Source organism: Suricata suricatta, chromosome 4 (assembly GCF_006229205.1).
Source record: "Suricata suricatta isolate VVHF042 chromosome 4, meerkat_22Aug2017_6uvM2_HiC, whole genome shotgun sequence".
Lineage (NCBI taxonomy): Eukaryota > Metazoa > Chordata > Mammalia > Carnivora > Herpestidae > Suricata > Suricata suricatta.
Window position 1 is genome coordinate 106348527 of NC_043703.1, and position 24076 is coordinate 106372602.

Consider the following 24076-nt stretch of genomic DNA (forward strand, 5'->3'; position numbering starts at 1 on the left):
GTGTGTGTACATATATATATATATACATATATATATATATATATATACATATATATATATATACATATATATATATATATATATACATATATATATATATATATATGCCACATCTTTTTTATCCATTCATCAGTTGGCGGACATTTAGGCTCTTTCCATGATTTGATTATTGTTGACAGTGCTGCTATGAACATGTGTCGCTATGCATCAGCACTTCTGTATCCCTTGGGTAGATCCCCAGCAGTGCTATTGCTGGGTCATAGGGGAGTTCTATTGATACTTTTTTGAGGAACCTCCACACTATTTTCCAGAGTGGCTGTACCAGTTTACATTCCCACCAACAGTGTAGGAGGATGTGTCCGTTTCTCCACATCGTCGCCAGCATCTATAGTCTCTTCATTTGTTCATTTTAGCCACTCTGACTGGTGTGAGGTGGGATCTCAGTGTGGTTTTGTATTTCCCTGATGATGAGTGACACTGAGCATCATTTCATGTGTCTGTTGGCCATCTGGATGTCCTCCCTGGAAAAGTGTCTATTCATGTCTTCTGCCCTTTCTTCACTGGATTATTTGTTTTTCAGGTGTGGAGTTTGGTGAGTTCCTTGTAGATTTTGGATACTAACCTGTTATCTGATATGCCATTGGCCACTATCTTTTCCCATTCTGTCGGTTGCCTATTAGTTTTCTTGATTGCTTCCTTTGCAGTGCAGTAGCTTTTTATCTTGATGAGGTCCCAATAGTTCATTTTTGTTCTTGATTCTCCTGCCTTTGGGGATGTGTCGAGTAGGAAATTGCTGCAATTGAGGTCAAGGAGGCTATTTCCTGCTTTCTCCTCTAGGGATTTTATGGTTTCCTGTCTCATATTCAGGTCTTTCATCCATCTTGAGTTGATTTTTGTGTATGGTGTAAGAAAGAGGTCTAGTTTCATTGATCTGCATGTTGCTGACCAGCTCTCCCAGCACCACCTGTTAAAGAGGCTGTCTTTTTTCCATTGGATACTCTTTCCTGCTTCGTCAAAGATTAATTGGCCATACACTTGTGGGTTCAGTTCTGGGCTGTCTATTCTATTCCATTGGTCTATGTGTCTGTTTTTGTGCCAATACCATACTATCTTGACGATGACAGCTTTGTAGTAGAGGCTAAAGTCTGGGATTGTGATGCCTCCCATTTTGGTTTTCTTCTTCAGTATTACTTTGGCTATTTGGGGTTTTTTGTGGTTCCATACGAATTTTTGGATAGTTTGTTCTAGCTTTGAGAAGAATGGTGGTGCAATTTTGATTGGGATTGCATTGAATGTGTAGACTGCTTTGGGTAATAATTTTAACAATGTTTATTCTTCCGACCCATGAGCATGGGATGTTTTTCCATTTCTTTATGTCTTCCTCAATTTCTTTCATAAGCTTTCTATAGTTTTCATCATACAGGTCTTTTACATCTTAGGTTAGGTTTATTCCTAGGTATTTTATGGTTTTTCATGCAATTGTGAATGGGATCAGTTTCTTGATTTCTCTTTCTGTTGCTTCATTATTGGTGTATAAAAATGCAACCAATTTCCATACGTTGATTTTGTACCCGAAACTTTGCTGAATTCATGGATCAGTTCTAGAAGGCTTCTGGTGGAGTCAATAGGGTTTTCCATGTAGAGTATAATGTCATCTGCGAAAAGTGACAGTTTGACTTCTTTGTTGATTCTTATGCCTTTTATTTCCTTTTGTTGTCTGATTGCTAATGCTAGGACTTCCAGCACTATGTTAAACAACAGTGGACATCCCTGTTGTGTTCCTGATCTCAGGGGGAAAGCTCTCAGTTCTTCCCCGTTGAGGATGATATTAGCTGTGGGCTTCTCATAAATTGCTTTAACAATGTATCCTCTTGTATCCTAACACCTAAAGCAGTGCCTCACACATAGTAGGTACTGAATAAATATTTTTTGAATGAATACATCATATTAGCATAATAAAAGAAACTAAGTTAACTATATTTCTCTAATTTTTTAATGTTTATTTTTCAGAGAGAGAGAGAGTCGGGGAGAGGCAGAAAGAGAGGGAGGGAGACACAGAATCCAAAGCAGGCTCCAAGTCCTGAGCTGTTAGCACAGAGCCCGACACAGGGCACCAACCCACAAACCTCGAGATCATGATCTGAGCTGAAGTCGGTTACTTTAACTGACTGAGCAACCCAGGTGCTCCTTCTTTTTTCTTTTTTAATGTTTATTTATTTTGAGAGAGATCGAATGAGCAGGGGAGGTGCAGAGGGAGAGAGACAGAACCCAAAGCAGGCTCTACACTGTTAGCACAGAGCCCAATGTGAGGCTCAAACCCACGAACCATGAGATCAAGACCTGTGCCGAAACCAAGAGTTGGATGCTTAACCAACTGAGCCACCCAGGCGCCCCTATGTTTACTTATTTTTGAGAGAGAGAGGGACAGACAGACAGATTGCAAGCTGGGGAGGGGCAGAGAGAAAGGGAGACACAGAATCCGAAGCAGGCTCCAGGCTCCAAGCTGTCAGCACAGATCCCGATGTGGGGCTCAAACACATGAAATGCGAGATCATGACCTGAGCCGAAGTGGGCCACTTACTTACCTGACTGAGCCACCCAGGTACCCCAGAAGGCATCTCTTAGGATGCTTCTTAAGGCAGCTCATTTTTGAGCATTTTCCCAGTGCTGACATATATTGAAATGAGTCTTCTGCATATTTTTAAAGATTAACATATCCAAATAAAAAGATTAATTAATTCATAGAGACTTTCTCTGACTGTATAAGTGAGAAATTATTCTGGCATTTACTCACTGTGAGTATAAAGAGCTCTAGATTAGGAATCTAGATTTGCTGAGACACCTGGTTCTAATTCAAGCCCTGCTCCTAAGCAAAGTGCTTCATCTTTAGGAACCTTTCTGAGCCTTAGAAATCCCTTTTATAAAGTGGGATTGAATTAAAAGACTGTAATATTCCTTCCAGCTCAGATAGCCAATGGTGCTTATCCAAAAGCAATTTAGTTTCTAGAAATGGCATAAATAACTGTGAACATGAATTCCTGGTTAATACACTCATTACTGTGGCTAGTGCAATCTCTGGGACCATTACAGGGAAGTGGATGCTAAAACAAAGTTCAAATTTCACGACTTAAATCATGATTGCTCTTCGACTGAGTAATTCAAAAGACTCTCACAGAACAGGTTTGAGTAGGCCCACTTATATTTAATACTGGCAGAGAAGAAAACTGAAATGTGATGAAAGATACATTGAAATTAACCCAAAGCAGACCCTTTGCTCTTTGCAGGTCTATAGTGGAACCACTTTACTTACCAGCTTTGTTCTGTGACCTTTTAAGTGTTCTCTTGAGCTTCCAGCACTTGATTTTCCCCTCAGATACATTTCCCCTGTACTGCTTATCTTGTAAAATTAAGTTCTGTGTTACAAATGTATGAGCCAAAGCTAATTTTATAAGAAATTTGAGTGAGAGGAAATCAATCTTTCAAGGTCCCTTAAGTCCTGAAATCATAAAGAAAGGGCTAAAGAAGTCATTTCTGGCTTTTTGCTTTTGATTTCCTTCTTAGTTTCAGTTTTCTGTTTTTCAAACTCTCTCCCCAGAACTTCCACCGCATATATAGATGCTCCTAAACCAAACAATGACGAATACCATGCTGTTAGAAAGGTCACAGCCTGCACAGAGAACAGACACTGCCAGGCTGGCTTGTGAGTGGAAATTTACAAATGATAATGGGGCTGCCACTTTTGCTTTAAGAGCTACTCCCACTTGGGGACCTGTGAATGTGTAGTCACCAAAGAGCAAAAAGTAGTTAATTCTTTGATTTACTAAAAGGAGCCCTATTGATCAAGTTCAAGGAAGGTTATTTGTTCATCTTACACTTTATCACAGTTTGGAACTACAGGAACTTCAGCACTTATAAGTGGTCAGATTTAATTGTTGTTGAGTTACAAAATTATGGGCCATGCTGATTACTAGAAGTCCAACCTTAATGCAGCTCAGGCTTAAAATTCTAAAAATTGTTTTATGTTTGTGTCTCTGTTATGAGATTATGAGTGTGTTTGTTATGTAAAACTCAAGTCTAATGACTGTTTTGAAAAGATCTAGGCAAAGGGTCATGACAACAATTCAGCTATTTAGCACAAGTCTCTGTCAACAAATCACTAGAGAAAGGCTTAAAGTGAGGTAATAATTCCGGCTCATTGTCAGTGAATAAACACCAGACATCTATAGACATGTTTAATTAATTCCTGTACTCTCTTCAAATATAAATTAATACAAAGTAGCATTTTGTGACCTCAAGGAAATTACCCACATGTCTGAGATATGCATCTCCAAAGACTGTATAATTTAAGTGTGGATTTATGTACAGAACATACAGGGATCTGTGTAATATTTTGAAATTAACATTTATTTCACAGAAAAGGCAAATAAAGTGGAGAGTAAAAGATGGCAAGGGAGACACCAGTCACAAGTAACAACAAGCCAAGCCAAGCTGTGCTCTGTTAGAGGTGTAAACCAACTATCCCCTCAGCACCAAGCAGGAGCAATTTAAACCAGATGGGAGGACAAGCCTCACAGAGAAAGGGAAGTGACTCCGGAGTTGTTCTGGGAAGATGAGTCCTGTTTTGATTAACAGAGAAGGGGAGGAAGGCATTCCAGTTAGAGGAACACCAGAAGCACAGAATAGTAAAAAGCACTACCTGGGACAGTCCTGGGTAAAAGATGGAAATGGTGGAAGATGGGGCTGGACCTGGGTCAGGGACTCATTTTGAACAGCCTTGAATGTTGACCTAAGAAGTGTGAATCCATTAAAGAAAGATTTTTTTTTTCCATTTTTGTGCCTTACTTTTTTTTTTAATGGAAAAATATAAATATACATTATAAATACTCAAATACTATGAGGAGTAGTGAATAATACTGTGAGAAGTAGAAAGTTAGTCTTTGATAATTCCACAGCCCTGGAGATAACTATTGTTAGGGTAAATTGGTAATATCAAAATTTTAACAAATAATGCTAAATTGACCTCTTAAAGTCTCCATCTACTATCTTCCACCAATAGTGAATAAGGTTGCTTTTTTTTCCCTACATATTTACCAGCACTGAGTATTTTCATTCTGTTTCATCTTTGCTGATATCATAGGAAAAAAATAACATTTCATTCTTAAGTGTCATACATTTTGTTGTGGCCATTTCCATTTCTTTGCCCCTAATTTGAAATGCCCCCTTTACTATAACTCACCAGTATATCCTCAGCACCTAGCATATGCAAAGCACTCAACAAATAAAGAACTATAGTAGATAGGAATAGTCTATTGCTGCTCTTTTGAAGAGGAAAATGGTATAATTGTATCTGTGTTTTAAGATCATAGTCCTGATGGCAGTATAAAGAAAGGCCTGAGAGCTAAAAGGTTCTATATTCAGAGTACAGTCAGAAAATCATTAACATATTCCAGACAAGGAAATGTTGAATGGCTTATCTAAGATAGGGACAGTGTGGATGGAAGATGGGAGTGGAAATGGAGCATTACAGAGGTGGACTTGAGATGATGAAAAGCACTTATAAGTGCTGACAAAGATGAAAAAGAAGGTGTTAAAGAAAACTGGAGTCTCTAGCTTGCATGCTTGAGTGGCTTTTCATATAGTTAATGGGAATATGGAACCCATTATGAGAAATATTTTTCTGCAAAGAGTTGTAACTGAGTCCATTTTATACATTAAGTGGGACTTGCCTCTTCCTATTCAACTTGCCTCTTTATATTCCTATTTGTGACTTTGTTGGTCTAATGATAGTGTTGTATCAGTTTTCACTATTTTGCCTCTTTTTCTTTAAGTAACTTCTAGCACCAAGATGGGCTCATACTCACAACCCCAAGATCAAGAGTTGCATGCTCTACTGACTGAGTCAGCCAGGCACCCCAACTATTTTATTTTATTTTATTATTATTTTTTTTACATCTTTGATTTCCACCTTTCCATGAGAGTCCTTCACCTAAGAGTATATTCAACTTGCCCCTTTGTTCAACTACACCACTATTCTAGTCTCTTTTATTACTCCCATTGCCTTTACTTTTTTCTTTTTTACCACCACTTATCAGCACAATAATTAATTCACTTATTAAACTAATATTTATGGAGAGCTTTCAATATATCAAACATGGTCTACTGGATGGGGAACATTAGTAAGTAAAAGAGACAAAAATCCCTACTTCTTGGAGCTCATGTATTGTTCTACTTACTCATTATTTTCTTCTTATCTGCTTCCACCATTGTCCTGGAATTGTTCTTTTGAAAATTAACACTGACTTCAAGATTGTTAAATCTAAGTGCCATTACTTGGCCTCTTTGACCTCTCTGCAGCACTTGACATTGTTGACAGCTATCTATTCCAAAGCCAAAACCTTATCATAACTATTGTTCATGCATTCCCTAGAGAACTCTGAACAATGTTTTGGTCACAGTAGATATCCAACACATTTTAATAGGTAGAGATTAAGTTGAATGAATTCCAAGTACAAAAAATGAAAGGGCAGAAAGCCATAGGCCATTATTAGTAATACTAATTTCAGTTTAGCCATAAGTGATGAGGATGAATACTATGAGAAAGAAGAATTGTATGCAAACAAATTAGATAACATAGATAAAATATACAAATTCCTAGAAAGACACAGACTACCAAAACTAACTCAAGACGAAATAGACAATTTGAATAGATCTACAAAAAGTGAATGGATTGAATTAGTAATAAAAACTACCTACAAAGAAGAGCCCAGATCCAGATGGCTTCATTACTGAATTCCACCAAACATAGGTGCCATAGGTACAAACAAGCCCAATGTTGGAGGAGTTTATACTTTATTTTATCATTAATGAACTGCTGAAGGTTAGGAAAGTTAAATAATATGAAAGCAGGGTCAAATTACTTCCCTTTCTAAACAGAGCTGCTGCTGAACCATCTAAGTCAATTATACTCCTCAACTGGGCTAGATTCTGGCTCTCCATCATAGACACAGGTTCTATGACATTTACTGCTTGACTGGACATTGAATATTAAGGTTGTGAAGTATTCCAATAGTTCTATACTAGAACGTGGTATCAGAAGCAGTCATAAATATATTAAATACAAGAATCACCCACAGTGGGCCTTAATACCATCCACCTGCCTAGAAATTAGTCTAAAAGTAGATGATGCTGGTCTGAAGTAGGTGGCTTACTGCTGTCTTAGGAGGCTGGCATCACTTTAGGTTAAATCAGTCAAACCTGCTTTCACGATCTTTAGTAAGGAATTAAAACTACTCAGAAAATGTGACCAAAGTTTATGTCAAACCGTGGCCATAACCATCACACCAAATTCTCTTAAGTATTATATAAACAAAAAGTAAGCGTTCTCCTCATTTCTCTTCATTTCTACTTCCATAGAAATATTTATGAAAAATATGAACACAGATACTTCCGTTATCTTACAAAATCTTATTACTTCTGTACATCAGTCATGCTTCTGTTATAGATACTATCAGGCTACTATCTTGTCAACTCCCGGATTTTAGAACAGGAAAAAGACCTTTGATATTCATGCAGTAGTCTGCTTACTTTGAGCATATTTGTTGCATATTGGTATACTTTTTCCTTCATATTTTTCTCACTTCTTTCTTTCTGCTTGGTAGCCTCTATGGAAAATCTAGTGCTCCATTTTCCCTATTATCTTAATTCATTCATTTACCAAATATTTATTGAGCATCTTGTATGTTCCAAATACTGTCAAGGGCTCTGGGGGTTTGCTAGTGAACAAAATCCCTGCCCTCATGGAACTTATAATCTAATAAAGGAGGCTGATGATAAGCAAACAGATATGTAATGGTGTTAGAAAGTGCTATGTAGAAACAGGGAGCTAGAGAGTGACTAAGTTGATAGGGTAGTTGTCACATTCTACCAGAGGCCTGAAAGCAAGGGGAAACTTTGCAGACATCTAGAGGGAGGGTCTTCTGGACAGGGGAACAGAAAATACAAAGGTTCTAAGAGATGAATATGCTTGGTGTGTAAAAATAGAATGAAAGACAGTATGCAACACAGTGTACAGGGATGCCTGGTAGAAAACGAGGTTAGAAAAAAGGTGGGGTTGGGGCGCCTTAGTGGCTCAGTCACTGGACTCTTGATTTCAGCTCAGGTCATGATCTCAGGGTCACAAGATCTAGCCCAGGGTCCATGTGGAGCCTGCTTGGGATTCTCTCTCTGCTCTTTCCCCCTTTGCATGCACACACATGGGTATGCTCTCTCTCTCTCTCAAAACAAACTAAAAAGAAAAAAAGAAAAAGATGGCGAGAAAGGAGTAGAAATAACAATTGACACCACAGAGATACAATATATTATAAGAGAATATTATGAAAAATTATATTCCAACAAATTGGACAACCTAGAAGAAACTGAATGAATTCCTAGAAACATACAATCTTCCAAAACCAAATCATAAAGAAGTCAAAAATTTGAACAAACTGATTACTAATAATGAAATTGAATCAGTAATCAAAAAACTCCCAACAAACAAAAGTCCAGGACCTTCACAGGTAAATTCTACCAAAGGTTTAAAGAAATGTTAATATATATTCTTCTCAAACTATTCCAAAAAATAGAAAAGGAAGGGAAGCTTCCAAATATACTCTATGAGCTCAGAATATTCCTGATACCAAAACCATATAAAGAAAACTACAGGCCAATGTCTCTGATGAAAATAGGTGAAAAAATAATCAATAAAACAGTAGCAAACTAAATTCAACAATGTGTTTTTAAAAATCTGGGGTGCCTGGGGCTCAGTCAGTTAAGCGTCTGACTTGGGCTCAGGTCACAATCTCATGGTCCATGGGCTCACCTGCATCGGGCTCCGCGCTGACAGCTCAGAGCCTGGAGCTTGCTTCAGATTCTGTGCCTCCCCCTCTCTCTGCCCCTCCACTGCTCTCTCTCTCTCTGTCTCTCTCTCTTTCTCTCAAAATAAAATAAAGACATAAAAATTTTTAAAAAATATTTCACCACAATCAAGTGGGATTTATTCCTGGGATACAGGGTGATCCATTATTCATAAATCAATCAGTGTGATACATCATATCAACAAGAGAAAAGATAAAAACCATATCATCCATAGATGCAGAAAAAGCATTTGACAAAATACAACATTCATTCATGATAAAAACTCTTAACAAAAGGTTTGGAGGGAACATACCTCATCATTACAAAGGATATGCATGAAAAACTCACAGCTAATATTGTACTCAATGGTGAAAAACTGAAAGCTTTTCCCCTAAGATAAGGAACAAGATAAGGATGTCCACTCTCACTACTTCTTTTCAGCATAGTACTGGAAGTCTTAGCCACAGCAATCAGACAAGAAAAAGAAATAAAAAGTATCCGTATTAGTAAGGAAGAACTAAAACTTTAACTATTTGCAGATGACATAATACTATACATTGAAAGCCATAAAGACTCCACTAAAAACTACTAGAATTGATAAATGAATTCACTCTGTTGCGTTTCTGTATAATAATAATGAAGCATCAGAAAGAGAATAAGAATGCAATCCTATTTATAATTGCTCCAAAAATAATAAAATACCTAGGGATAAGCTTAATGAAGGAGGTGAAAGACCTGTACTCTGAAAATTATAAAACACTAATGAAAGAAATTGAAGATGACACAAACATATGCAAATATATTCCATGCTCATGGGTTGGGAGAACAAATATTGCTAAAATGTCCATACCACCCAAAGGAATCTACAGATTTAATACAATCCCTATTAAAATATCAACAACATTTTTCACGTAACTAGAAAAAATAATCCTAAGATTTGTATGAAACCACAAAAGAGCCAAAGCAATCTTGAGAAAGAAAGACAAAACTGGAGGGATCACAATTCCAGATTTTAAGATATACCACAAACCTCTAGCAATCACAACACTATGGTACTGGCATAAAAGTAGATACAAAGTTCAAGGGAATAGAATAGAGAGTCCAGAAATAAGTCCACAATTATATAATCAATTAATCTATGACAAAGGAGACAAGAATATGTGATAGGAAAAAGATAGTGTCTTTAAGAAATGATGTTGGGAAAACTGGACAGCAATATGCAAAAAAAAATAATAATGCTGGACCACTTTCTTACAGCATATGTAAAAATAAACTCAAAACAGATTAAAGAAGGGATGCCTGGGTGGCTAAGTCGGTTGAGCATCTGGCTTGGGCTCAGGACATGATCTCATGGTTTGGTTCATGGGTTTGAGCCCCATGTCGGGCTCTGTGCTGACAGCTCAGAGGCTGGAGCCTGTCTACAAATTCTGTGTCTCCCTCTCTCTCTGACCATCCCCTGCTCAAGCTGTCTTTCTCTCTCTCAAAAATAAATAAAACATTAAAAACTAAAAAAAAAACCAGATTAAAGACATAAATGGGAGATCTGAAACTATAAAAATCCTAGAAGGGAGTACAGGTAGTAATTTCTCTGATATTGGCCATAACAACATGTTTCTAAATATGTCTCCTGAGACAAGAGAAATAAAAGCAAAAAAAAAAAAAACTACTGGAGTACATCAAAATAAAAAGCTTCTGCACAGTGAAGGAAATAACCAATAAAACTAAAAGACAACCTACTGAATGGGAGAAGATACTTGCAAATGATGTATCCAATAAAGGGTTAGTATCCAAAATAATAAAGAAGTTATACTACTCATTACCAAAAAATAATATAATTTAAAAATGAGCAGAAGACATGAACAAACATTTCTACAAAGAAGAAATGGGTGAGAGACACATGAAAAGATGCCCAGCATCACTCGTCATCAGGGGAATGCAAATCAAACCCACAACGAGATATCACCTCTCCTGTTAGAATGGCTAAAATAAAACACATAAGAAACAAGTGTTGGTGAGGATGTAGAGAAAAAGGAACTCTAATGCTTTGTTGGTGACAATGGAAACTGGTGCAGTCACTGTGGAAAATGGTATGAAGCTTCCTCAGAATATTAAAAATAGGGGTACCTGGGTGGCTCAGTCTGTCAAGCATCCAACTCTTGATATTGGCTTGGATTGACTTTGTGGTCATAAGATTGAGCCCCATATTGAGCCCCACTCTGAGCAAAGCCTGCTTGGGATTCTCTCCCTTTCTCTCTGCCCCTGTCCTTCTCAAAATAAATAATTAAACTTAAAAAAACTAAAAATAGAAATACCATATGATCCAATAATTCCACTCTGGGTATTTATCCAAAGAAAATGAAAACACTAATTTGAAAAGATACCTGTATCCCTATGTTTATTGTAGCATTATTTGCAATCACCAAATTATGAAAGCAAGCCAAGTATCCATCAATAGATGAATGGATAAAGAATATGTGATACATATATGTTTATACACACACACACTGAAATATTATGCAGCTATAAAAAAGAATGGCATCTTGCCATTTGCAACAACAAGAATGGATCTAGAGGGTATAATGCTAAATGAAATAAGTCAGTCAGAGAAAGACAAATACCATAAAACTTCACTTATATGTGGAATTTAAGGAACAAAACAAAGAAAAAAAGAGACCAGCCTCCCCTCCCAAACCAGACTCTTAATTATAGAGAACAAACTGGTGGTTACCAGAGGGAATCAGGTGGGAGGATGAGTGAGATAGGTGAAGGGGATTAAGAGCAAACTTACCGTGATGAGCACTGAGTCATGTATAGAACAGTCGAGTCACTATACAGTACACCTGAACCTGAAATAATGTGTATATTAATTAGGCCAAAATTAAAAGAAAAGCCAGAAGCAAATGGCTTCACCATTGAATCTTACCAAACATTTAAAGAACAATTAATCCTAATTCCTCACCAAATCTTTCAAGAAACAGAAGAGGGAGCACTTCTCAACTCACTTTATGAGGCCAGTATTACCCTTATATGAAAACTAAAGATATCACAAGAAAATTATAGACTAATATCTCATATGAATATAGATGCAAAAATCCTCAACAAAATACTAGCAAAGCAAATTCAACAACATATAGGAAGAATTATATACCATGACCAAATGGGATTTATCCCAGAAATAGAATGTTGGTTCAACATCTGAAAATCTACTAATACATCATTTCAATAAAATAAAAAACAAAAATCACCTAATCATCTTTGCGGTAAACTGAATTGAGTCTCCCCCAAATTCATATGTTGAAGCACTAGCCCCCAATGTGATGGTATTTGGAGATAATTTGGTTTAGATGAGATCATGAGAGTGGGGCCTTCATGATGGGATCGAGCTCCAGGTCAGGCTCTGTGCTGATAGCACAGCCCCTCCTCTCTCTCTCTCAAAATAAATTAAATGAGCATTAAAAAAATACAAGCTGATTCCAAAATTCATATGGATTTGAAAGGGACCCAGAATAACCTAATTAATCTTGAAAAAGTATTACAAAGTTGGAAGATTCACACTTCCTAATTTCTTTTTTTTTTTAATTTTTTTAATGTTTTATTTATTTTTAATCAGAGAGAGACAGAGCATGAGAGGGGGAGGGGCAGAGAGAGAAGGAGACACAGAACTGGAAGCAGGCTCCAGGCTCTGAGCTAGCTGTTAGCACAGAGCCTAACACGGGGTTCGAACCCACGAACGTGAGATCTGACCTGAGCCGAAGTCGGAGGCTTAACCGACTGAGCCACCCAGGCGCCCCCACACTTCCTAATTTCAGAACTTACTACAAAGTGACAGTAGTCAAGACAATGTGGTATTGGCACAAGGAGGGACATACAGATCAATAGAATAGAATTGATAGTCCAGAAATAAATCACACATATATGGTCAATTCACTTTTGATAAGAATGCCAAGACTATTCAATGGGGAAGAATGTTCTTTTCAACAAATGATGAGACAACTAGATAGTCACAGGCAAAAGAATGAAGTTGGACTCTTACCTTAGCCCATCCACAAAAATTAGCTCACGATGGATCAAAGACCTAAATATAGGAGGTAAAACTATAAAACTTTTTCAAGAAAACATAGGGGAAAATCATGATTTGAGATTTGGCAAAGGATTCTTAGATATGACACCAAAAGCATGAGCAACAAAAGAAAAAAATAGATAAATTTGACTTCATCAAAATTAAAAACTTTTGTGTTTCAAAGGAGACCATCTGGGTCTCATTTAAACCTTATGTTTTAGCTGGCTTCTTCTGAAACTGCTCCAGCAGAAGGATGGGGGTGGGGGAGCAGCCACTTCATTACTGTCAGCTGCAGGGTAGAAGACCATTTGGGTACTGAACTCTCTCAGCCTCTACTCAGCCTGTGTTGACACCTGAGATAGCAGTGCTTTTCATTATACAGAGGGGGAGATGTGCGATCCAGTTCTTTACTCGGTCTCACTGATACCCCTGTGGTACTCCTCATGTGGACTCTACTGACAACACAGAAGTGGGGTGAGTGACCTGTGGCCTCATTATGACCAGTGGTTATAAAAGTCCTGACTTGGAGCACCTGGGTGGCTCAGTCGGTTAAGCATCCGACTTCAGCTCAGGTCATGATCTCATGGTCGGTGGGTTTGAGCTCTACATCAGGCTCTTGTGCTGACAGCTCAGAGCCTGGAGCCTGCTTCAGATTCTGTGTCACCCTCTCTCTCTCTGATCCTCCCCCATTCATGCTCTGTCTTACTCTGTCTCTCAAAAATAAATTTAAAAAGTTAAAAAGAAGTAGAAAGAAGAAAAGAAGGAAGAAAAGAAAGAAAGAAGGAATGGAAGAAGGAAAGAAAAAAAGAAAGAAAGAACAAAAGAAAGAACGAAAGTCAGAAAGTCTTGACTCTCCACTAGGCTTCCTCTGATTCCACACTGGTGATGGTGGTGTGGGAACAGGGGTAAGCCACTTCATTAAGCCTGGCAAAGTAGGTTAAGCCTGGAGAAAGTAGAAGTCCGAGCTCTCTGCTTGGAGATATGGGTGGGGTTGGGACGACAGTGTTTTACTATCATGTTTGGCTGGAGTTTGGCTGGAATAGAGCTCTTGTTGCCTAAGGGTCTTTCTTGCTAGGCTGCCCTTTGGCTAAAGAGAGAAAGCCTTTGTGGGGGCTTTCCTTCCTTTTTTTTAAAATAATCTCTATACCCAACTTGGGGTTTGAACTGAAGACCCCCAAATCAAGAGTTGCCTGCTTTACCCACTGAGACAGCTGGGTAGCCCTGAGGTTTTCCTTTAATTTGTGCTCGTTGCTAGTTTCTATAGCTCAAAGTGTAGATTATATGAGGCAGAAAGACAACACAGAAGACTTGCCCCTCTGTTGTGTTTTGGGCCCCAAGGTCTCTAGTTAATCTACCTTCTCCCTACATTTTAGATTTTTTTTTGAAAGTGTATTTATTTTTGAGAGAGAGAGAGCACGCACAAGCAGAGGAAAGACAGAGAGAGTCAGAGAATCCAAAGAAGGCTCCATGCTGTTAGCGCAAAACCCAATGTGGGGCTTGAACCCAGAAACCATGAGCTCATGACCTGGGCTGACATCAGACCCTCAACTGACTGAGCCACCCAGGTGCCCCTCTACTTTTTGGAATCTTCCTATGTTTGTTTTCAAATTACAAACTGTTAAAAACGAAGAAATCTTTGGCGATGATCTGTTTAATCACCTTACTTTACTATAGTAGCAAATGAACCTCAGGTGTACAAGCTAGTTAGCTGCAACATTGGGAGTAGATTCCAGTGTTCAAGTGTTTTTTAGTGTGTCATTTTGCCTCGATCTTTTGTTGTTGTTGTTGTTATTGTTAAGTGTTTATTTTTGGGTTTTTTTCTTTTTCTTTTCTTTTTATTTATTTATTTTTATTTTTTTAAATGTTTTTATTTATTTTTGATAGAGAGAGAGAGACAGAGCATGAGAGGGGAAGGGGCAGAGAGAGAAGGAGACACAGAACTGGAAGCAGGCTCCAGGCTCTGAGCTAGCTGTCAGCACAGAGCCTGACGCTGCGCTCGAACCCACGGACATGAGATCTGACCTGAGCCGAAGTCGGAGGCTTAACTGACTGAGCCACCCATGCGCCCCAAGTGTTTATTTTTGAAAGAGAGAGAGAGAGAACACGTGTATGCAGTGGAGGGATAGGAGGGGGGGGTACAGGATCTGAAGCGGTTCCACACTGACAGCAGAGAGCCCATGTGGAGCTGAAACTAACGAACCATAAGATCATAACCTGACACAAAGTCCAATGCTTAACTAACTGAGCCACCCAGGCACTCCTCATAGTGCCTCCATCTTAATGGTTTTGTTTCATTTTGTTAGGTACACACTCAAATTGATTGAAAATTTTCCTACAGATGTTCAAATTTAGGAAAAACTTAGCACCATATGTTTTGTTCAGTGAATAATCAAACTTAATTTGTAAATTAAACTTAGGAACCATTTTCTATGGCATAGGTTTCAATCAAAATAAATTTTCATAAGAAGATACTGAACATCTAGTTTATGTCAAACTCTTTGCTAATATACTTTGTAAAATGGGCCTTGTTACCAGCCTACTGGTAATGTTCCAACTCTAAGCCTTGACATGCAAAAATGCCCCAGGTATTTTCATTTAAACACTATAGTTATCAACTTGATACTGTTTCCCTATGGTATTTTGTGTTTGTTTAATTTTCTGCTGAAGTACCTCTCTTGTTTTAAATCATTCATCAGTGTATGAGTCTACTGAAACAACTGTCAATGGAAGATGTTAGTTTAATTTCTTCAAATAGTTGTTGCACAACTGAGTTTTCCAAGAGGATTTCCTAAATTGCTTCATAGATAAGTGCAAAGGAATTATTTCTTTTTCTTCCCAAGTTCTGGGCAGATACCAAATATAAAGATATCTTCTTTAGTCTGTCAAAACTCCATAGTATAATTGCCCATTTGTTTTCCTAGTTGCAAGTTAGGAAGGTCTCAAAGAGACTGACTCTGACAGCTCTGGGTAGCATTTTTTTCCCCCACAAAAGGCTACGTTTGAACATTATAGAACATTCTGAAATTACTGACAAAAAAGTCCTGAACACTAATGATTCTACCAACCCAGAGACTTCATGCACCTTGACATCAAAGTGTAGCCTTCCAGACATTTTCCTAGGACATGTTTAAAAGTAAATGTATATGACTATTTTAATAGGAAAAAAACCACTCAGTTATGGCAATTCTGCAGTATTCAGCACAAGAGCTGGGGCTTTTGAGAAAGAAGGAAACATATCATGATACATAACATTTGTTTGGGGGCATGTGTTATTAATCTTTTTTTAAGTTAGCACTTTAGGTTTATGCAGGTATAAGCTTTTGGACTCAATTCATTTTACATGATTCTACTTTGTTAAGAATAGGCTTTCAGCCAGAGGAAACATTTTTGTAACAACTAAATGAAGATAAGAATGAATGAAGGGAGGGGGCGCCTGGGTGGCTCAGTAGGTTAGGCAAATGACTTCAGCTCAGGTTGTGATTTCATGATTTATGGGTTTGAGCCCTGCATGAGGCTCTGTGCTGATAGCTAAGAGCTGGGAGTCTGTTTCAGATTCTGTGTCTCCCTCTCTCTGCCCCTCCCTTGCTTGCACTCTGTCCTCTCAAAAATGAATAAATGTTAAAAAAAATTTTGTTAATGAATGAAGGGAAGAGGCAGAGTGAGACTGATTGATTTCTAAATTAGACATTGTTTGGGGTTATTTCTGGGTTATTTACCATGCATAAGCACTAATAATTTGTTCTATTAGTTAAGAATCAAGAAGTGTTTATTAAGCTCTCTAATCATGCTTTTTAAAAAGTAGCATTTAGGGGCATCTGGGTGGCTCAGTCGGTTAAGCATCTGACTTAGGCTCAGGTCATGATCTCACAGTTCGTGGGTTCGAGCCCTGCGTCAGGCTCTGTGCTGACAGCTCAGAGCCTGGTGCCTGCTTTGGATTCTGTGTCTCCCTCTCTCTCTGCCCCTCCCCCATTCATGCTCTGTTTCTCTCTGTCTCAATCATAAATAAACATTAAAACAAAATTTTTAAGAAAGTAGCATTTATTATTTTCCTGACTATAAAAAAATGTTCATTATGAGCAGTATGAAAAAAATTAAAAGATAAAGGAAATGTAAGTGGCCCATAATCTTACTATTCAGCAATAACCACAAATAATATTCTTATGTAGTTGATTCTCATCCTTTTTCTACATATATATTTTTTTACAAACTTAGGATGATACTCTATACGATTACATGACTTTGAAAGATTTATAAATTGCCATAAATTATATTTTATTTATAATGTTTTTAAAATTTATTTATGTATTTAATGTTTATTTGGAGAAAGAAGAACCAGTGGCAGAGGGGCAGAGAGACAGACAGGCAGACAGGCAGAGAGACAGAGAATCCGAAGCAAGCTCCACGCTGTTAGTGCAGAACCTACCTCTGGGCTCAATCCCATGAACTGTGAGATCATGACGTGAGCCAAGATCAAGAGTCAGATGCTTAACCAACTGAGCCTCCTAGGCACCCCTAAAGATTCTTCTTTTCAAAAATTTTTTCAATGTTTATTTAGTTTAGTGAGAGACACAGAGTACAAGCAGGGGAGGGGCAGAGAGAGAGGGAGACACAGAGGCCAAAGCAGACTCCAGGCTCTGAGCTGTTAGCACAGAGCCCCATGTGGGTCCCAAACTCATGAACCGTGAGACCATGACCTGAACTGAAGTTGGATGCTTAACCAACTGAGCCACCCAGGTGCCCCAAGATTCTTAATACACCTTGCCAAAAAGTAGCTTAAGAATTTGACATATAGTTTTGAAACTATATTTCAATTTTTATCATACAGATATAGGAACTCAAGGTGATATGCTACTGGACAGGAAAAAAATGTGCATGTATTATGGATAACACATTAAAGTTGCTGCCACCTGTTCAGTTTCTAGTAAGTTGTATATTTCTGGAATCAATGATTATAAAGTCTATGAGTAAATTAAGAAAACTATACTAGAAATTAGAGTAGAAACATTTTTAATAGTTTATCAATTATAGGCTTTTCATGTCTAAGAAGCCACAGCTGCTTTCATTGCCAATTAAGCTGCACTAATATTAAACAGATGTTAAGGAAGTAAAATAGCAAAGAAAGTAACAGCCATCAGGAAGGCTGGGTGCGCTCCACACAGAGATCTCAAACTTTGTGCTATTCCTCAACCATCCATCCTGGTCATATTTAATTAAGAAAAGTGGGAATATAGAAGTGCTGATGCATAGGGGCACATGTACCCCAATGTTCATAGCAGCACTGTCAACAATAGTCAAATCATGGAAAGAGCCTAAATATCCATCAACTGGCAAATGAATCAAGAAGATGTGGTTTATCTACACAATGGAGTACTACATGGCAATGAGAAAGAATGAAATCTGGGCATTTGTAGCAAAGTGGATGGACCTCGAGGGTGTCATGCTAAGCGAAATAAGTCTGGCGGAGGAGGACAGATACCATATGTTTGCACTCATAGGTCTAACAGGAGAACAGGAGAAACCTAATGGAGGACCAGGGGTAGGGGAAGAGAGGAAAGAGAGTTGGGGAGAGAGAGGGACGCAAAACCTGAGAGACTATTGAATACTGAAAATGAACTGAGGGTTGAAGGGGGAGGGAGAGGGATGGGGGGAAGGGAGGTGGTGGTGATGGAGGAGGGCACTTGTGGGTAAGAGCACTGGGTGTTATGTGGAAACCAATTTGACAATAAACTTAAAAAAGAGTGGTGATTTTCTATTGTTATACTCAGACACACACTCTCTTGATGGAAGTGCTGGGTCAGTTCCTCCTGCATTTCACAAAGGGTGGTAAATATACATCCTGTTAAAATTGCCTTAAGACTCATGTTTCTCTCACCATCCTTTTCTTTTTTACTCAAGATAGGTCACTGTTTTAATGATGGCCAATGAAGAGAATATTCTCCTGAAAAACTTAAGATTGTGCAGAATTCCAAACAGTGGGATCTCACTGGTCACATCTTGTTCTGAGGCTTTGTGAAGTTTGCCATTATTTGGGCTGTTAAATATCTGTATTGGGTGGGGACAGTCACTAGCAGTTTAAGCATTTTAAGAAGCCACTTTTATCACTTTTGGAAGGAACTGAGCTATTTTGTGCCCTGTTTCTACATGTGTATGGGCAACCATAATTGTTCAGAATACCCAATTCATAAAATATTTGATTTGTAAATTTAATTAAAGCTTTAAATTAAAAATGTTTCTGAAATTGGTGAAACTTCAAAATGCAACATACAATGAAAAAGAGGTGTCAATATAGTCTCTTTAAACACTCCAACACAGCCTTTAAACACAAAAGCAATTTTGTGCCTTGCTTGTTTTAACACTGTTCAAGTAAGTTTTAACTGAAAATAAAAGTGTGTAAATTCTGCTGCACAGCTTATAATCACAATGCTCATTTTAAAACATTATTATATACAGAAAATGTGACTTTAATGTATACAACCAGCAAAAGTATCTAACTTTTTTTTTAGGTTTATTTATTTTGAGAGAGACAAAGACAGCATGAGTGGGGGAGGAGCAGAGAGTGAGGGAGAAAGAGACTCCCAAGCAGGTTCTGCACTGCTAGCACAAAGCCCAACTCAGGGCTCTAACTCATGAACCGTGAGATCATGACCTGAGCAGAAATCAAAGTCTGACACCTAACCAAGTGAGTCTTCCAGGAGCAACCACCCCCTTTAAAAAAAAAAAAAAAGTTTATTTATTTATTATGAGAGACAGCTAACTTTTTAATGTCCTGTAGTTGGAACATATTTTTGTTAGACAGATTTGCTATCACATACTTCAGATGTCTTTTCCAATTTTGTTAGAAAATTTGCTTGCTTGATTTCCACAACAGACTTGTACGCCCCTTACCAGCAGTAGCATCCTGGCTGATATTTCTATAAATGTGTTTCTTAAGTTTAGGAAGGTCGACTAAATGAATAATCCTTGACTATGGTGTCATCGCTTTACACACATCTTTCAGTGTGTACGTTAATTATATACATATCTTACCTCATTTCTTTTTCCTCTGAAACTGTTGTGTGTGAAATCATCATAATGTTCTTTCTTTTTTTTTTAATGTTTATTTTTGGAGAAAGAGAGAGAAACAGAGTGTGAGTAGGGGAGGGGCAGAGAGTAAGGAAGACAGAAAATCCAAAGCAGACTCCAGTCTCTGAGCTGTCAGCACAGAGCCTGATATTGGGATCGAACTCACGAACTGTGAGATCATGACCTGAGCCAAATACAGATGTTTAACCAACCAAGACATCTAGGTGCCCCCATAATGTTATTTCTTTACCATAAAAACATCACATTCATTCTGCCAGTATAATTTATATAAAATGTATTCATTTAAACTATACATTGTGATGAACTTAGATAAATGATACACCCACATTCTGCCTGGTTTTTAATCTGGAGATGGATGACTTGAGTTCAATCCTAAACTGGTCACTTACTAGTCACCTTGAGCAAGTTATCTTAACTTCTCAAAGCCTTGATTTTTCTCTCTGTGAAACGATGATGAAGGTGATCTCACAGCATTGTAAAGGTACAGTGAAATAATGAACAGTGTCTAAAATACAGTCTGTTGTCAATTCACCTTTTATTACTAGGTAACATAAAAAAATTAACTTTGTATTTCTAAATTTCTACTTGGGTTCTTTCAAATGGAAATCTATGAACTCATTATTTCTTCCTCACTTCTGACTGTTCACCATATTAATTTTTTTTGACAGATCCTGCCTCATGTTTACTTGTACAAATAGCACCGAGGACACCAGCCCCATGCAGTCAGAAGCGCAGGGCTCACACCAGACCTGCAGTCCTCACACTGGCAGACAGAAACCTCTACACTAGAGCCTTCATGGGAGCATGAACACCTTTGGGAACCTGAAGAACAGCTGTAGCCTGGGCCTTGGTTTGAGCCTTGGCCTTTGGCAATATGGCACCAGCATATTTCCTGAGCCTGGGGTGAGCAATGTAGGCAGGCTGATGGCACTTGTGGCTGTCACCATTTAGGATCTTGGGTTTGATCTCCTTGGGCTATCCTAAGGCCTTTATAGCCTCAGCACAAGTACTCATGGCCTGGGTGGTGCTGGCCTGCATCTTCTTCAGGTTGTTCATGTTGTGCTTCTGGGCAAAGTGCATCTTCCTCAGGAACTTGGGGTCTACCCCCCCATAAGAGATTCATATCTTTGTAACTGAGGTTTCTTGATGCCGTTTCTGTGCCATTTTCGTGACTGGTTGTAGGTGGTGTGGATCTTGGACTTGAACATGTATACATGAATCCTATGGCTCCTGAAGTTCCTGGGACTGCCATATTCATTTACTCTTTATGTCAGAGGCAGTAGGAACTGGAGAAAGAGCATTTTTTTAAGTAGGCTCCACATCCAGTGTGGAGCCAAACACGGAGCTTGAACTCAGGACCCTGAGATCAATACTTGAGGTGATATTAAGAGTCAGATGCTTAACCAATTGAGCCACTAAAGGGTGCCCTGCATAGCATGAGCTATGAGCTTATATCTCATTTGCCCACAGCTCTCACAATGTTCAGTGTGTCCTTGTTAGCACTGACAGACATGCCATAGTTGTGTATACCTTTCGATCTACTACCACTGCCAAAAAATTTCTATAGGATGAAGTTTCACTAGAAATAGGTAGTTATGAAATAAATCTGACAACTACACATTAATTTGGGTAAAGAAGCTAAATGATAGCTTCCATAATTGTTCAAGTACAATGCTGAGCATTTGAAGCAGGTGCTCCTCAGGGCGCCTGGGTGGCTCAGTCGGCTAAGCCTCCAACTTTGGCTCAGGTCACATCTCATGTTCGTGGGTTCAAGCCCCACGACGGGCTCTGTGCTGACAGCTAGCTCAGAGCCTGGAGCCTGCTTCCGGTTCTGTCTCCTTCTCTCTCTGACCTTCCCCCTCCCATGCTCTATCTCTCTCTGTATCAAAAATAAATAAAACATTAAAAAAATAAAAAAATAAAAAAGCAGGTGCTCCTCTTTAAACTCCCTACAAATGTGTAGGCAACTTTCTTCAGCATCTGAGAACATAGACAAACAACTGACTGTGCTAACTCATCTTGCTTCATTTTGATCGCAAGGGCTCACACCAGCTAATGAATAACTTATAAATACAATCTGATGTCAGACAAGGAGAAACACAGATGACAGTGGCTTTAGGTTGCTCTTGATTATGTCTGGGGTATATATTCATTGGTGGTATCCCTCCCAACCCCGGTTATCTTTCAGAATCCTGAAAGGAACTCTGAAAACATCAATACTCCGGTTTCCTGCTTCTTACCTGCATTTCTCTAAATAATCCGATCGGAACTTGATCTGTAAGTATCAGTCCTGGTGCCTACTGTAATTAACAGGCATCCTGTTAGCTGTAATTAAGAGGTGGTTTGAAATTAGCGATAGCTTGATGGTAATTCTAGCCATTTGTATTATTTAACTGACTGTGAATTTGCCTCAAAATTTTAGTACTCTCATGTCCTTGCTCCTGATTTTTCTTCGGCTAGGAACTTCGTAATTCAAGGGCATTCTTTTCCTTTCAACAGTTCTATTTACCTACTCCCCTTAACACTTCCACTTGGGTGGTGCTGGCGCACCAGGAAGAAGTGCCCAAACGGTTATTCAGGATCCACCCTCCCCGAAAGGTTCTGAATGCTGAGATGCGCCTGGGAGAAACTCGAAGCCAACACCACCCTCCGCTGGGTGACGAGGACTGGACGGACCCTGATGAGAAATTCTGGGTTCCCCTGGACCCAGTCTCCGCCAGGCCTCCAGGATCCAGCACCTCCCCCGCGACGGGAAGAAGAACAGGGGAGGAGGAAGAAAGGGAGGTGCCCTTGTTGAAGCCCCGCCCACGCCGGTCCGTCCGGTGCCCTTTGGGCTCCAGGGGGCGTGGCCTCAGGGGCAGAAGCTGAGGGCGGGCGGGGTGGAGACTTACTGGGGCGGGAACGAGCGAGGCTGCTGCCAGCCGGGGCCATCAGAGCGCCCAAAAATAGGCGTTGTAGCTGCACTAGTCAGCGAAGTGAGAAAGGAGACTCCCTACTACCCAGAGGAAAGGGCAGACTCTTAAAAGGCTCACCACCCCTTGAACTCGCGACTCTTCCCGTCCTTTCACATAGCCTAAGTGACCAATGCGGGTCAGCCAGAGCGGAGGCAGTCAGGGTAGCTTCAGTTTTCATTTTCACTTTCCCGATGGGACCCGCAGACTTGGAGAAAGTGGCTGGGGCCAGCGCGGGTGTCACCACCTCCACACGCCCGCCCCCGCCCCAGGCAGGCCTCCTAACAGTGCCTGGGGAAGGCACGGGGACAGTGGTGTGGGGGTTAGATGGTCTGCAAGGGCTGTACCATCCAAAACATTACTCTACCCCACGGTTTCCTCCAATGAAGCAGTGGGATAAAATGCAAACATACTGCGGTCACGATAAGTAACTGAAGTATTTCCGGACCCCAACTATCTAAAAATATTCTTCGTGGTTAACTGCCCTTTTCTTCTTCGGAGTAGAAAACCAGACCCTTAGAAATACATACCAAATGTGGTGGGTAGGCTAATTTGAAAGCAGCTGGACATGGTGCACCTCAACGAAAGCAAAGACAAGATTTCCCCTCCCTCCCAAGGTGTTAAAATGTGATTTGGCTCCACTCTCCTTACAAATGATAACGTGTTTTCCAGATAATTCAATTTTTCTAATTTTATAACAGTGTGACTGAATTCCTCCACTTTTAGTTCAACTTAAGTCTTGATTGTATCATCTACCCCAATGCTAGAACATAGTCAAAGGACCAAATGAGATTAACAGTCCTTTTTTTTAAAGTTTTTAAATGTTTGTTTGCTTGTTTGTTTTTGAGAGAGAGAGACATAGAACATGACCTAGGGAGGGGCAGAGAGAGGGAGAGGGAGACACAGAATCCAAAGCAGGCTCCAGGTTCTGAGCTGGACAGCTGGTTCTGTGTCAGCACAGAGCTGGACTTGGGGCTTGAACCCATAACCATGACCAGAGCTAAAGTCGGTTGCTTAACAGATTGAGGCACCAAGGCGCACCCCCTCCTTTTCTTTTAATATACATTTTAGCCAGGATCTCCTGGTTCTT

At 39.3% G+C, this 24076-nt stretch overlaps 1 long non-coding RNA gene across 3 annotated transcripts in view; it reads right to left on the reverse strand.

The window, feature by feature from the left end:
* LOC115289861 overlaps positions 1-24069 on the reverse strand; it is a 111099-nt gene extending 87030 nt beyond the window's left edge. For 2 of the 3 annotated variants that reach the window (XR_003907845.1, XR_003907843.1), the window contains exons 1-2: positions 22276-23854; positions 11681-11738 (exon numbers count right to left, since the gene is read on the reverse strand). This is a non-coding gene — a long non-coding RNA (uncharacterized LOC115289861). Of the gene's footprint in view, positions 1-11680; positions 11739-22275; positions 23855-24050 lie in introns of those variants that run through there. The other variant, XR_003907844.1, reaches the window with a different exon arrangement.
* Between the last annotated feature and the right edge of the window lie 7 nt (positions 24070-24076).